This window comes from Cibotium barometz, chromosome 2 (assembly GCF_041138505.1).
Source record: "Cibotium barometz isolate CiBa-2024 chromosome 2, ASM4113850v1, whole genome shotgun sequence".
Lineage (NCBI taxonomy): Eukaryota > Viridiplantae > Streptophyta > Polypodiopsida > Cyatheales > Cibotiaceae > Cibotium > Cibotium barometz.
In genome coordinates this window covers 50,163,486-50,170,936 of record NC_141047.1, presented here as the reverse complement: position 1 = coordinate 50,170,936, position 7,451 = coordinate 50,163,486, and positions in this window count along the sequence as shown.

Below are 7,451 nucleotides of genomic sequence, written 5' to 3'. Positions count from 1 at the left end.
CTCCATCTCGTTGAGTATCAAGTACTTGAAGTAGTTTTCCATACATTTTATGTAAGAAAGAAAGTGTGACACTAAGCCATGGCTTCTGATTTCCCTTAGGCCAATTGCTAGGCTTGTCATTTTTGGATAATTCTTCCATTTGTTGGCTATAAGACCCTATTTCCATCGAAGACGAACTTCCAGAGGGTAAACAATCCAAATTGATGAGGAACAAGATGCACAAAATCCCATCTCTTACTTGATGAGCCTAACACCAACACCAAGAAAGCCAACAAATCTGTGACTTCCTTTCCTTATTACCAATTTGGATATCCATTGGAACTCTACTCGTAGGTAATCCTATGCCGTGAAAGGACTTGAAAGCTTGGACGTAAGGGAGGCTTAAAGAAGGGATGGAGGATTTAAACTCAAAAGATTGGATGAAAGGGAGGATGAGAGCAAGGCTAGGGTCTTTATAAGACCTTGAGAAGCCCATTAAGCTAGCCCCTAGCTATAGAGCAAGAAAGAAAAAGAGCAAAAAGGATAACAAACTAATTTCCATAAGTTTGGACCAACAAGCTCGGATTATATTTCAAGAGTGATGATACTAACTTTTAGCTCCCCATTGAGTTTAAGGGCATCAACAAATGATTGACATCCTAGATAGTGGAAACAGAGTTGGCTTAATCATGAAAGAATGGTAGAAACAACCACTGGAAAAGACCCCCTAGTTATCAAACTAGCACATATTAACCTTGCTACACGTGTCCAAATCCTCCCAAAAATAACCATAGTAACCCTTGGGATTCAAATTTTCCACACCCTCATAGTTAAGCGGTTTTCATTCAAACACATGTCATTTCACTGCAGCTTGGGGTGACCATTCTCACATATTGCGAGAAAGCTACAAGATTGGGATAGGAATAATGTGTACATCCGAAGGAAAAATCAAACCTTGAAAATCAACTTGGAAACTTGAAAAGTTAGAGCCATGGAAGGCATCCCTTTAGTGGAAGACCACCCTATGACCACTATTCACATGGCACCTTCCGGCTTCTGCCATACATGCAACAAGAATTTGAAAGATGAGATGTCATTTCCTTTTCTTATGGTTCCCCAAATGGAACACCTCATTAGCTCTACCTGTCTTATGGTTCCCCCAAATGGAACACCTCATTAGCTCTACCTGTCTTATCATTGAGCATCTTGTCTTTATGACATCCTAAATAATTAGGTCTTTGAAGGCTTACGATTAATAGCATGGCTATTTTTGTGCACTTGACTTTCAACTTAGTTGTTATTATTTATTGTAAAATGCACCATTAAAAAAATTCTCACTACGCTTGCCTTTTAGTTTTTTTATTATTATAAAGTTGGACAGAAGCACATTGTCTAGGATTTTCTCCCGATGCAATTGTGCGTGTTTTATCTATCTTGTTGAGCATCAAGTGTAACAAGTTTTCCTAACATTTTATGCAAGAAAGCAAGTGTGACACAAAGACATGGCTTTTGATTTCCCTTCCTTGGCTGATTGCAATCATGTGTGTTTTTTCTACCTGGTTGAGTATCAAGTACAAGCATTTTTGCTTTTTCGATGTGGCTTCTATGGTTTACACTCTTGGGTTTCCTAGAGATGATGCTAGTCTTGTTTGACAAAGACCATGAACAATGAAAGCAAATCAAGTCCAGGAGGAGCGATAGTATTTTAATCTCCATGGATTTTTTATTGAAGATACCAAATGGGCATCTACCATTTTTGTTGTTTTTAAAAAGAGCATAAAGGTTTGCATTGACCCCAAAAAGAACAGTAGCCATCCACCACAAGCATTTCACCTTTATTCCTCTCAGGGGGTTCATGAAAAAATATGTAAGTGTAGCACGTGAGTTCATCAAGCGAAGTATATAAATTCAAAAAATTTACAAAATTATTATGCATAGCCTTATACATAGGCTATGCAATAGGTTTATGCATAGCCTTATGCATAGGGATTTATGAATAACCTTATATTGCATAGGCTATGCATAGCTATTGCAATAAGGCTATGCATAGGCCTTATACAATAGGGCTTATGCATAGGACTTATACAATAGGGCTTATGCATATAGGACTTATGCATAGGGCTTATGCAATAAGTCTTTATGCATAGCCTTCTGCATAGGCTATGCATAGCTATTGCAATAAGGCTATGCATAGGCCTTATGCAATAGCCCTATTGCAATAGGACTTTACGCATAGCCTTAATAATAAGGCTACGCATAGGCATTATCAAATAGGCCTATTGCAATAGGGCTTTGTACATAGCCCTATTTCATAGCCTTAGATTTATGAAATGGGGCTTTCCTTTGCGGATCATGAGGATATTCTAGTTGATCGTGGTGACATTTTAGAGGATTATGTGCATTTGATTAGTGATGCATCCATTAGCGCATTTGGGTCTATTCATAAAGCCCTATTGCAATAAGGCTATGCATAGGCCTTATGCATAGGCTATGCATAGTCCTTATGCAATAGGCCTATTGCAATAGGGCTTATTGCATAGCCTTAATAATAGGCCTTATGCATAGGCTTAATAATAGGCCTATTGCAATAGGGCTTATTGCATAGCCTTAATAATAGGCCTTATGCATAGGCCTATTGCAATAGGACTTTATGCATAGCCTTAACAATAGGCCTTAACAATAGAACTAATGTTTTGATTTATTATGATATTGTTTTGTAGGTCTATTCAAGGGAACAATGTTACCTTTAGTGGCCAATCTCTCCTAGCTAATGAAGGAATTTCCTTTAGTGGCTAATCTCTCCTAGCTAAAACAAAGGATATTCCTTTCAAGTTCTTTTGTTGAAACATCACATGCAAAGCAAGGAATATAGTTGTGTAATCTGATTAAGCATTAGATAGACTTTGAAAGTTCTCATTTCCTTAGGTATAAAGTCAATGTATACACTCTGTCCCAAATTTAGACTGATTCCATAAAATGCTAATATCTTTTACATATAAACTCATATGAGATTCCCACTTTGGACCTTAGATATTCACAAAATATAAAGCTTTATATTCACAAAATATAAAGCTTAACTTCATTTTTTGAGAAAATTTTAAGCTATTTGTCTAATTTCTTTAAATATTTCAAGGTCTTTAAAGTGTTATAATATATGCCACTATTGTCACCCACAATAACTACCACTTAAAATGCTCAATCTTGTAGATCAAAAGAGTGGTAGATAGTGAGACATTAGTAGAATGTGATGGTTAGTCAAAATTGCAAATCTAATGGTTGGATTTTTTATGATCTCTTTTCTAAAATTCTTCCAAGATATCAAAAGGCTTGCAAATATTAATAATCTAATCAGTAAAATTACATTTTTGGTCTATAGGGACTAGTGCACTTGTAATGGTGTATGTATAAAAACAAAATTGGATCACTCTAGGTATGGAAAGATCATTTTTTTATCATTTTGTCATAATTTTGATTAATTAGACTAATTTGTATTATTTTATGTTATATTGGATTAATTTGAGTTAATGTGTATTTTCTATTGGTGTCTTGATCTCATTTGAAATACCTTGCTCCCCCTAAATTTTCTCTACAAGAATTGTCCTAGTCTAGTATAAATTGGACAAAAATGGACACCCTGATCTTATCTCGAGCTCAAGGAGCAAGAGGAACATGACCTCCATGTTGTAACCAAAATCTTCAAGGCTTACTAGATAGAAGAGTGCTTTATTCAATTTTAATAAGACAAGCTAATTCCAGATGATAAGCATATAACATCTTTTGTGATAAGATCAAAGAAGTAAACCTTGTCGATCTCGGGAGGATCATAAACCTATCTATATAAGAAATGACCTCAACTGAGACAAGGAAAAAGAACTCGTAGATCTTTGTAGAGAGTTTAAGGATGTCTTTGCATGGACATACATAAATATAAAAGGAGTTCCCCCCTAAAGTAATCAAGTATATCGTCCTTGTTAGAGATGATGCTAGGTTTGTTTGACAAAGACCATGACCAATGAAAGCAGATCAAGTCTAGGAGGAGCTATAGTATTTTAATTTCAATTGAAAATTTATTGAACATACCAAATGGGCATATGCCATTGTTGTTGTTTTGAAAAAGATCACAAAGGTAAGATTTTTCATTACCCCAAAAAGAACGGCAAGCTAAGAGTTTGTGTTGACCCTAAAAAGGTCAATAAAACCACTATACAGGAATCAATTTGAATTTCATCAAATATGTGCTAGAATGTGTAGTAGACAAAGAATCCTATAGTGGTGAGGAGAAAGGTGGCTCCCCCCTCCTTGGCAGCCCAAAACACGTTTGCGAGAGTAAAATAGGTAATATTTCCTCAAAAAATAAACATTTGGCATATTTCAAATATTCCTTCCAAAAAAGGCCTTTTTAAGGGTTTTTTTAAAAACATTGTACTCATGAGTAAAGCATGTCCAAAAAATGGCAAAATTTTGGACACTGTGTACAAATTTGACATGATAGAGAATGACAAATAAACTCAAAATTTTTTTTGACAAAAATTTACTTGAAAAGTAGAAGACTTCTTAAATAAAAGTATAAATCCATGCCATAATTTGGAATCTTACATTAATAACGATTGGAATGTCAATAAAAAACCATACTCTGCTCAGTGCAGCTCCCACACTACTTATTCTTCACTACTATTGAGTCCTTCACTAGTGATAGTGGAGGAATCATCCCCTAATGAAGTTGATGATGCTCCTCCCACACTACTTATTCTTCACTACTATTGAGTCCTTCACTAGTGATAGTGGAGGAATCATCCCCTAATGAAGTTGATGATGCTCCTCCTCACTATCCACAAGTACATTTCCCTCTCCCCTAATTGAACTCTTGGAGGAAGAACTCCACTACTTCATTGCATGTCCTCAACACATTTGGTTTGCATGCTCCCCAACATTCAAAGCACGAATTGTTTGCTTGAGAATTGATACTATAGACTTTTGTAAAAAGTAACTAGCTTTTGTGAGAGTAAAGAATCATAAACTAAAATATCCACATCTGCAAGTATCAATAGACTAATGCCTAGAGTGTTTTTGTTTCTCTTTCATTTTCCCCTGCCATGTCTGGGCTGTACTTCCCTTCAAATCCATTTTTGTGTGTTGTCATGAAACAATGTATAGTTAGAGAAATTATTTTTTGAGATTCTTCATCTACATGGATACTTATAACTTTAGGCCATCCAAAGGGCCTAAAGAATCCCCATGTGCTAAAGTAAAGTGCCTTCCTTTATGTCTTGTGCATCACCATTCCACATCTCTTGAAGTGATAAACGCCTTTCTGTGGAGTGCCGAGATCCTAAATACATCTCTCGTGATTCACCATGTAGTAGTTGCTCAATCTCCATGTCTCTTGAACTAAGGCCGTTGTTGTTATTGATGGCCATACAAATGTAGTGTTTAAATCCCAATTGTTATGAAGACACCTCTCAAGTATGTATTCTTGTTCTATGAAGAAGTCATCCCACCATTCTTTTGCTTGATCACCTGCATATTGCTTTGCCTTCTCAATAAAATCCACACCATGACCAGTCTTTGTTGCCTCCTTTACTTCTTTGGAACTCTCTAGAGGTGTCATCTTAGTTGTCTTCATTGTCGTGTTTGGAATAAACTTAAGGAAATTTCAATGCTAAACCACTTGTAGGAAACCACTCTGCATCTATTTAAAATTTATTACCATAAAGCAAAGTTTACTCACTATTCTCTGATCTCTTTTTCAAAAAGGCATGCTGGTAGCTTTAATCATTGAGCTACTCCAAGCACCTTGTTTTGTTAGCTCTCCATACATTGATAAAATTTTTGAAATCTAATGTTTCTTTGAGATGAAGTATGATAGGCTTTGGTGTGTAGGCTTGTGCAATAAGTTCCATTATAGCAGGCAAACTAAAAGCGTTATGACGTGACAATTTTTTAGAGAATGTTCTGAACATTTAATCAATGTGATAATGAGTGTGGACAACTAGTAGAAAATTAACTTTCACCTTTTGAAAAGTCCCTTTGTGGCAACAATCATGCTTAGATAGCCAATAACTGTTTTATTTTTGTTCTCCCTTGTCGAGTTGCAAGTATAGAGTAGTGTTTGGCAATGGTCTTTCCCATGTAGAAATGGCATGATCTATAATAGTGACAATCAAGTTTGGATCATTATGAATATTTGGATAAGTGAAGAAAACTTTTGAGTGGACTTGAGCATTGTACACTAAGCACCCAACCAAATGCATCTCTAACAATGTATCATCGGCGGTGGTGTCCTTAGGTAGTCTTGAGAAGTGAGGTAAACATGTTTTTTTCTGATCCATTCCATCAATAACTAACCCTAGGTATTTCTCTGGACTTTTGAAACACTTTCTTATATGATCCATAACTTTCTTTCTTTCATTAGCTTGCTCTTGTCTATGAGTTTTTAGAGCAACTTTAATCATATTCTCCTCTTTAGGACTTACTCTGCAGCCTTTTTTTTTGTCTTCAACCTTGCATATATCGTACACATGCCCATTCTAACCTTGCGTGGGTTAGTGACATTAGAGGAAGAAGTCTTTCTAAAGCTACCTTGTAAAATAAGAGTAGCTTGTGAACCTCTCATTATTGTGAATCATATCATCTCTATACAATGTGAAGACCTCTGTTTGTGTGAAATTATCAAATAAATGAAATCTACTTGTAGTTAGCATGCACTCTACATGGTATCTAAAAAAATATTGCATCCAAGTCAAACATTCTGACCTGTTGGACCGATTGATAAAGATGGATCAAATGGTGTTGACCTACCCCACTTTTCAAATTTTCACTTCACTCTTTCTAGCCACATATTTCCCAAGCTTAAGGCAAGTTTGAAAGCAACCCTACAAACCAAATCACTGCCCAAACTGTACTCAAACTTTCCCTTAGCAAGAAACCAATAAACCACGAATAAAGATATCTTGATCTTTATTTCTCATATCAAAGAAGCACATATGTATTCCCTCCTTAAGCTTTTGTAATCCAATCTTTTCTCAACACCTTTTTTTAAAGCACTCCTCTTTGATTGATGCACTCTCATTACGTAGCTTTTGGACTTCTTTTGGGCCTTGTATAAGGATTCCTAATTTTTAGAGATTAGGGATATTTTTGAGCATTCTTAAGGAGACAAGGGCAATAAAGAGGCCTACTTGGAACCTATAGTTTGCTCTTTCTAGCCTATAATTCACAACTAAAAGTTTAGGGTCTAAAGTAGTAATTTTCTCTCTCGTGCAAGCACTTTCCACATCACCAAGCTTGTAACTAAAGGAGACCCAAAATAGTGATTTTTGTTTTGTAAATTTTGCAAGTTTTTTTTGGCTTTGAAACTTATCCTAGACCCTTGTATATATCAACAATAAATTTTTAACCTCCATTTTTCCCCAAAAACTCCTCTATCCCCTTAAATGTGACATCTTTTTCTCCCTCATTTATTGCCTCCACTT